Consider the following 9,426-nt stretch of genomic DNA (forward strand, 5'->3'; position numbering starts at 1 on the left):
GGGCTATCCAGTCATATGTAATAGTGAGGCATCTCAACAACTGGCAACTCTGTTATATGGGCAAATATTTGACTGGCAGGTCTCAATCTCAGGCTATTTCATTGGGAGACCATAAAAGTATATCCTTAAGGTCAGCGAAGGGTAGGTTTGAGATGTTTGGGTCAGGGGGCATTTTGACAGCATGGATTCTCCTTTGGCATGTTTAATTGTGATGTTTGACAGACATCCTTGTAGTCAAAGCCGACACTTTTAAAATAAATTATCCCCCAATGATGACTTGGGCCCTGTCACTCAATGGGAGATTCAGCAGAGCCTGTAGGATCTTATTTGGAATTGACATTCTCTATTGTAAATTCGTTCCTATTTATTTTTAAATTTTATTTGTGTTTCACCGGAAAAGAAAGATGATGCTCAGTTTCAGACTTAACAGTGCACAAGTTGCTTTGTTACAATAAAACCCAATGTGTACACATATACATAAAGTCCATCTTAAGGGGACTTTCCTCTGGGGCTAACAATTTTTTTCCAGTGAAGAATCCTCCAGTCTTCTATCCAGGGAACATATACCTGATAGTCCTTTTCTGGGAATGGGGTAAGGGAAGGAGCCTGGCATTGGGGTCCACTATTAACATGTAGACTTAAACATAATCCTCCAGTCTCAGCCAGACACCTGCTGTACTGTTGCTGGGATCCCCAAACTTGGGGGTGCTGTGGTTCTATTTCTCTAGAGAAAAAACCCTCCAATCAAGTGCAGGGATGTAGTTGCCTGACTATTTGGGATTGGAAGGGGATCTGGAGTTGTAATTTCTTCATATAAGTCTTTCAACTGCTTCCCTAGGGTTTAGCCTATGCTTCAAACTCACTTCCTGCAGAACCTGCTGCCTCCAAGTTCCCAGCTCTCAGGGCTCTCTGGGAGGATCTGCTCAGTCCTCATCATCAGTGCCATCCTCGGGCCCTTTCAAGTCAATTGCCCCATGGCAGCCACTTTTTATCATCTCCAAATTTGCTAAGTTCTTCTGTCCACTGAGGTCCTCACTCCCATTCTCAGAATTCTCATGGGTTTACGCTTTAAAAACTTTAGTGGGTCTTTGGAGAAAAAGGAGATTAAGATGTATGGTCAATTTGTTATCTCCAGTATCTCTGACATCACGTGTTGTGAGCCATCCACTTTTAAAACAGAATTTATTTTTTAATTTACATTTTTATTTTTAAATTGACAAATAATCATATATACTTAAGGTGTACAATGTGATTTATATATATAGTTTATACATATGTTTATATATGTGTGTGTGTATATATATGTATCACATTGTACCCCTCAAGTACAATGTGTGTGTGCATGTGTGTGTATATATGTGTAGTACAATACATGTATATACAAGTACTATACACATACCCACACGTTGTGGAATGATTACATCAAGCTGATTAACACATTCATCACCTCACACCCTTATTTTCTGTAGTGAGAACATTTACAATCAATTCTTTTAGCGATTCAAAATGTACACTACATGATTATTAACTATGGTCATCATGCTATTGAACAGACCTGGAAAACTTTTTCTCCTGTCTAACTTAAACTTCGTACCCTTTGTTTCTCCTTCTTCCTTGCCTTCCCAGCCTCTAGTAACCACCATTCTACTCTCTAAAGTAGGAATTTATTTTAAATGTTCCCTAAACATGTATTTCAAGCATCCAAGATTTCATAAAAATCTTTGTGTCACCCTCTCCTTACAAGTCTTGATCTATTCCCGGCCTTCACTTTGCCAAACTAAAACCTCAGTTCTCATGTTGATGTCCTGGCCAGGCTCCGGGTTCTCTGGTTCTTTTTCTCTGGCCTCCCTTCAGTTGTCCTTCTGGAGGTCCACTGACAAGAGATGCAGGCATCCCAGGTATTCCCTGGGTGACAAAATCCTCTTCTACAAATATCTCTGCCCTAAGTGGTTGCCTAGGCAGGGTAAAAGACAGGGCTTGCCTTTGGTGGGAGAGTGTGTTCTCCACATTCTTCCTCACTGTGGACAAAGTTCTCAGAAGTCACTTTGGCTTCAAGGAAGTATCCCTTAAATGGTGTGTTCTCACATCACCACGCACCACATTGCCCAAGAGAACGCTGCTATAATTAGCACGTGGGCTCCTCACCAGTCCATCACATTCTAGTAAACCCAGATGTAAGGGAGACTTGGTGGAAAAGAGGAGAAAGCCAAAAAAACAGACAAAACAAGAAGGACGATGGGGAAAGGATGGCGATAATATTCATAATAAGGTTTGTAATTAATTATTATAATAATTACTTGCATTTGCCAAGAATTTCCACATGCATGGTTTATGTGTAACAACACAAAAAAGTACACACTTAGTCCCTATAAACTATGTTATGGGTTCAATCTATGGGTTCAATTCTAGAACTTAATTATAATGATCATCTATGACTTTCTTTCGGAGAAATTTGCTCCAAGTTTCAAACAATAATTTATAAATGGAAACATACACCGTGTGGAAGTTCAGGGCTGCCTGAGTAGATGAAGGCACAGCTTGATTTCTCTGAAAAAGGAGGACTCATTCCACAGGGCTTGATGGTGAGTCTCCTCTGAGCCAGCTGTGGTGCTGAGTGCCGAGGTGAAGGTAAAGATGAGTGGTGCATGGATGCTCCTGCCCACAACGAGTGGGTCTAAGAAGAGAGCACCTGATTCTGCCAAGGGATTGCAAAGGAAAGATTCAGTGAGGGATCGCAAAGGAAGGGTTCAGTGAGGGATCGCAAAGGAAGGGTTCAGTGAGGGATCGCAAAGGAAGGGTTCAGTGAGGGATTGCAAAGGAAAGGTTCATAGACCAGAACTTTGAGGTGGGATCTGTCCAGCAGAAAAGGTAGTGTAGGGCATTTTTGCAGAGAATGTGATGAACAAACACCTGAAGGCACAGTTAATAATTTAATATGGACAAACCAAGGGTGGCATCCCTGTAGCAGACATGGGAATTGTTACCACCCAACAAAGAATCCTCCTTTTTTGGGTATTAATTCACTGATTTTCCTTGGGGAGCTATTTCTCCACACCCAACTTTCAGTCCATGTGATTGGGTGAGACTGGGTATATCACTCAGGCCTGAGAATTCATCAGAGAGATTCACTCAGAAATTGGCATGTGACCCATTCTGGGCCAATGAGAGTGGGTCCTGAGATTTTTGCTAGAATTCTTAGAAAAGAAGCATGCTCTTTCTCCATCAGGATTGTAGAATAAGTGTAGGTGGATGTTCAGTATATTAGATTATTTGTATGTTTGCCTGTTTGTTTATATGCATTGAGTAAGATCAGAAAGAAGTATCTTAAAATATTGACATCAATGAATTTTTGGTGGTGGGATAATGATGAGATCTATGGTTTTTGCACATTTACATATTATTTATATTTTCTACAAATTTATTATATTTATATTAAAATAGATTTTTTTCTTTCTTTTATTTTTCTGAGACAGACTCTCATTCTGTCGTCCAGGCTGGAGTACAGTGGTGTAATCTCAGCTCACTGCAGCCTCTGTCTCCCAGGTTCAAGCGATTCTCATGCCTGTGCCTCCAGAGTAGCTGGGATTACAGGTGTGCACCTCCACACTTGGCTAATTTTTAAAAAATTTTTAATAGAGATGGGGTTTTGTCATGTTGGCCAGGCTGGTCTCTAACTCCTGGCCTCAAGTGATCTGCCCACCTCAGCATCCCAAAGTGCTGAAATTATAGGTATGAGCCACCGCGCCCTGCCAGAATATTTTTTTTTTTTTGAGACAGAGTCTCACTCTGTCACCCAGGCTGGAGTGAAGTGGTGCGATCTCAGCTCACTGCAGCCTCTACCTCCTGGGTTCAAGTGAGTCTCTTGCCTCAGCCTCCCAAGTAGTGGGGATTACAGGCGGGTGCCACCATGCCTGGCTAAATTTTGCATTTTTAGTAGAGACAGCATTTCACCACATTAGCTAGGCTGGTCTCGAACTCCTGGCCTCAAGTGATCCACCCACCTCGGCCTCCCAGAGTGCTGGGATTACAGGCGTGAGCCACTGTGCCAAGCCAAAATGGATTTTGATGTTATAAAATTATTTTAAAAATATTTTAGGCTGGGTGCTGTGGCTCACGCCTGTAATCCCAGCACTTTGGGAGGCCAAGGTGGGTGGATCACCTGAGGTCAGGAATTCAAGACCAGCCTGACCAACATAGTGAAACCCCATCTCTACTAAAAATACAAAATTAGCCAGGCATGGTGGTGCATGCCTGTAATCCCAGCTACTTGGGAGGCCGAGGAGGCTGGATCACTTGAACCCCAGAGGTGGAGGTTGCAGTGAATGAAGGTGGCACCATTACACTCCAACCTGGGCAAAAAGAGCAAAACTCAGTCTCAAAAACAATTTTTTTAATAATACATTATATAATAATATAAATATGTACCGTAATATATGTTTATATTAATAATATATTATTATATAAATAATAGATTCATGTAATTTTTACATTAATATAATGGGCTTTAAGCCCCAGATGCCCATTTATTCCTTCCCTTGGTTCCAGTTTTAAACCCAACTCCTTAATCCGGTTTCCTATAACAACTTTTTCAAAAGAAAACATTTTACCTTTTCAAAGTCAGGTATTTAGCAAAAAGAGACATTTCAAAGTAAAACATTTAGTAACTAAGAGGTTACACTGGCGCCCNTAAATAATAGATTCATGTAATTTTACATTAATATAATGGGCTTTAAGCCCCAGATGCCCATTTATTCCTTCCCTTGGTTCCAGTTTTAAACCCAACTCCTTAATCCGGTTTCCTATAACAACTTTTCAAAAGAAAACATTTTACCTTTTCAAAGTCAGGTATTTAGCAAAAAGAGACATTTCAAAGTAAAACATTTAGTAACTAAGAGGTTACACTGGCGCCCCATTAGACCTCAGGCCTCCTCACAGCACAGAGGGTGGAAAGATGGGTGGGGCTCTTTTCTCAGGAGAGGCTCTGACTCCAGGCCAGCTGTGGCAGGGGAACCAGGGGTGGCCGTGCCTGTTTAACCTGACTTTGTAGTCCTTTTAGGAAGAGCTCAGTGGGTTGTTGAACTGGCATGGATGCCCTTGGTAGCTCTGCCAGAGACAGGAATAGGACACAATCCCCACCAACCTCCTGTCACCTGCCTTCACAATCACAGTCCCTTCAGTCACCAAATGGGAAAAGCATAGCTCAGCCCTGCCTGGATTTCCTCTCCCCTTGTTTGCAAGGACTCTTGAGAATTCACACACATCCTGGGTGTCTTCCCTGCCAGTCACCAGCTCAATCCTGCTGGTGCCCACTGCAGAAACAGAGCCCCCCCCCCTTTCTCTTTTTTTTTTTTTTTGAGATGAAGTCTTACTCTGTCACCCAGGCTGGAGTGCAGTGGAGCCATTCTCAGCTCACTGCCACCTCTTCCTCCTGGGTTAAAGCGATTCTTCTGCCTCAGTCTCCCAAGTAGCTAGGATTACAGGCTCCTGCCACCACACCCAGCTAATTTTTTGTATTTTTAGTACAGAGAGGGTTTCACCATGTTGGCCAGGCTGGTCTTGAACTCCTGACCTCAAGCGATCGGCCCGCCTCGGCCTCCCAGAGTGTTGGGATTACAGGTGTGAGCCACCATGCCCAGCCCAGGCCCCTCTCTTAAATTCCCCAAGCACAGCTTTAACAAAACTCCCTGTAACTCCTGCAGAGATGCCATTCTCTCTCAAAGAAAGCCACCTTTTACAGTGATTAAGAGGAGCCGTGGCCTCACATTGTCCTGCATTGCACTGTCTCCTTTCCAGAAAAGGTTCACGTTTTATCCTTGCATAACCCAAAGACCTATTAAAATCTTTTCCTAAAAACAAAAGGGATTATTCCCACAAGAGCAAGTTGCTTCCACCTCCACCGGAGACAAAGAAATTGGAATCAAAACCCCAAGCCCATGTAGCTCAGAATAGCAGTTTGCTCTTTTTTTCTTGCCATTGCTTTTTTCAAAATAGCGGAGGCCATTTTTTGCACACCACATTCTACGCCTGTTTGGAAACCAAAGGCTGTCTGAAAGAGGGTCAGGGACTGGGCTGGGAAAGGAAGGCTGCAGGAGAGACTCAGGAAGAGGGAGTGAGGTCAATGAACACAGCAACCGCCAGTTTTTCCAAGACTGAGAACTTTTATCTTGGAGTCAGATGTGGGGAGAGGGGGCCAGGCGTCTGCTAGCTGTGGGATCACGGGCAGGTCTTGGAGGTGCCTCTTCCAGCTTCAAATCTCTATGTACTTTGGAGAGGCAGGGGGTTTGCTCCCCAGGTGCAGGCTTCCACCTGCCTCTTCCTGGATTGCATCAGAGCTGCTCAGGACTCATTTCCCCACCCCACAGGCGCCTACAGCTCCCTCCCCCTCCCATAACTTATTAGCTACAGATAACATCCCTTTGTTCTCCCAGTGACTCCACACCCACAGAAGGAGAGGGGGATGAAGAAACCTGCCAGGAGGGTGCTTCCCGCCAGTATCTGATGAAGGTAAGAGGTAAGAGGTTGCCCGTTTACTGCTTGTGCCTTCCAGGGAAGCTTCTTCCCCAGCGCCACTACCCATTTTGGGAGGCGTTTCTGGGCTAGGCTTCCTGGCAGGGGAGGCTCTCAGGCACTGGGGCCACTGAGGGTATGTGGTGAAGCCCTTGGCTTGGAAATCTTCGCCTTTAGGGACTCATTAAGAATTCTTTCCAAGGATTCCTCGTCGGGTGTCTTCCAATGGTTTCCCACCAGATCACAATCAGGCCCAAACTTCTTAGCCTTTTTTGCTAATCCTCTTCCCAGACCCACTGAGCTCCAGTTACATAGAACCATGTGCGATTTTCTTGAACATGTTATGCATTTTCATGCTTTTGTGACTACTTTTCATATGCTGTTTCCTTTGCCTGGAGTGCCCCCTACCACTTCTCTTCTTAAAGAACTCCTATTCATCCTTCAAGACCCTACTCAAAAGTCAGGTTCTTTTTCAAAGCCTTGCTTGACTTCCCAGACAGGGTTGGATGCTCTGTGCTCTAGGCACAGGGTTCCTTCCCTGGCTCATTTTGGATTAGGGTCATTATTAGAATTTGCATGTTTATCTTCCTTCTAGTTGTTCCTCCAGGGCAGGGACTATCATTCACCTTTGCAAATGTGGTATACAGCACAGTGCCAGACCCTGGTAATTCCTCAGCCAATATTTGTGGCAGGATAAACACAATTTCTTCTGGATTTGTTGTATTTTTGAGTAGCATTAAGAAAATGCTGTTGTCACTGTGGACATTCCCTGGCCTCCAGTGGCATCTCTCCAGACAAAGGTCACATATTTGTGAGTCTGTGTATTCACACAGCATCAGTATGTCACTTCTCAGGTATTTTACATCTGATTTATTTATTTTACACATTAACCCTATGGGTGGTTGTTATTGTTACCATCATAAAATAAAGAGATCAAGATGCCAAGAGATTAAGTACCATGTTCAAGGTATCAGCACTTGGATGGCAGAGCTGGGACCTGAAACCAGGTGTTCTGGCTGCAAAAATCTTTTATCTACATCTGAGATTCTCAGTAAGTGGTCTTTGAATCAGTAGGTCAGCATCCCCTGAGGACTTGTTAGAAAATCCAAAACTCCAAGGGTGGGGCCCAGCAATCTGTTTTAACCAACCCTGTAGGTCATTCTGTCCTCAAGTTTGAGACAGAGCCCTTGTTTAAGAGCTCTGTGGCCTGTGCCACAGCTGCTCCAGTAGCTGTCCACAGCCATGGGAGGGCACTCTAAGGCCAACTTTCACCGCTGGGAACCTGTCAGGCAAGGCGGAAGGCAAGAAAATGCATGAACTGGGAATTAGGTGGCAGATTCTAGTCCTGCAAGTTCTGCAATTATTGGTTGGGTGATATGGAGCACATTATTTAATGTTTAACCTCCCTGGGCCTCAGTTTTCTCATCTGCAAAAGGAGGATGATGACTAAACGTTCTCATCTCTAATTTCCCTTTAAATTCTGTTATCAGCTCTCCTTTGGAATAATATGTTGTCTGTGCCAAGGATGGAATGAAGATAGAGTATGATGGCTCATTTTGACTTTTTCCTTACTTAGAAATGGAGAGCCCCAAAGTCCAAATCCTTGGACCTGGTATCCCCCACCTTCCTCCTCAGGGGCAGAAGGTGAGATGAGAGCAAGCAAACATCTGAGTTCACTCATGAAACTTTACTGGGCAAAGAATAGAAAATGTTGGTTTGGACCCTCCTCCACTGTCTGGAGGCTCCCCCACATGAGCTCTCTCATTGACCCACCTCCTTCCCCTGCTTCCCCGCTGTGGCTTTACCAGCCCTTCTCGATCCCCTTTGTGAGCCTGAGCACTTTCCCTGTTCCCCCACCTGGGGTTGCCAATTCACATGCTCTTGTTTATTCACTGTTCTTCTGAGGAAGGTGGGGCCGGTGTCAGGGTGACTTACTGGGTTTAACAGGGGCTTGGTGGCCTCATGGGGAGCCCCTCAGACACTGGTTTCACATGGCCCCTCCTAATGGCTTCACATGGACCCAAGGGCCCTCCCTGGAGCCCACCCCACAGTGGATGGGACTGTACCTACAGGGCACTGGTGGGGCCCAGCATTCAGCTGACAGCTGAAAAACCTCGGGTCTACATTGGGCTAAAAGGAAGGAAGAATGTTTCTTGCCCTTTTGAGATGTTTACAAAAATCCCAAAAAAGCAATTGTGTTGTCAACGTACAGCCCTGAATCAGAAAGGTGGTTAGAAGAATTGTTATCACCCAGGCGCTTGATATCAACATAAGAACATGGCTGATACTCAAGTCCAGAGGGACTAGGAGAACTGGGGAGTTTCAGAAGTTGGTCAAAGAACATGTTGCCTTTGGCAAAACCACACATGTCAAACAACCCGAGTGTCTGTTCAATCTGTATTGCTCTCAGAGAGACTTTCAGCACAAAGTTTTCAGAAGCCAGGAAAAGCCTAAAAATGTAGGACATCAGGTGTCCCCAGCAACCCTGGGGTGAAAAACCAAAGAAGGTGGTTCTTAAACAAGGGCTCTGGGAAGACTGGAAGCCAATGTTGACTCCTCCTCAGTTGAAGGTCTGCATTTCTTAGCTGCATTTCTTAGCTGCAAGTCACCCAGGGAAGCTGGCCACCCCTTAGATGATCAGTGGAACAACATGTTAATAAGAACATGTGTGCAGACGCCGGGCGCGGTGGCTCACGCCTGTAATCCCAGCACTTTGGGAGGCCGAGGCGGGCGGATCACGAGGTCAGGAGATAGAGACCATCCTGGCTAACACGGTGAAACCCCGTCTCTACTAAAAAATACAAAAAATTAGCCGGGCGTGGTAGCGGGAGCCTGTAGTCTCAGCTACTCGGGAGGCTGAGGCAGGAGAATGGCGTGAACCCGGGAGCCGGAGGTTACAGTGAGCCAAGATCGCACCAC

This window comes from Rhinopithecus bieti, unplaced genomic scaffold (assembly GCF_001698545.2).
Source record: "Rhinopithecus bieti isolate Rb0 unplaced genomic scaffold, ASM169854v2 scaffold_7681, whole genome shotgun sequence".
Lineage (NCBI taxonomy): Eukaryota > Metazoa > Chordata > Mammalia > Primates > Cercopithecidae > Rhinopithecus > Rhinopithecus bieti.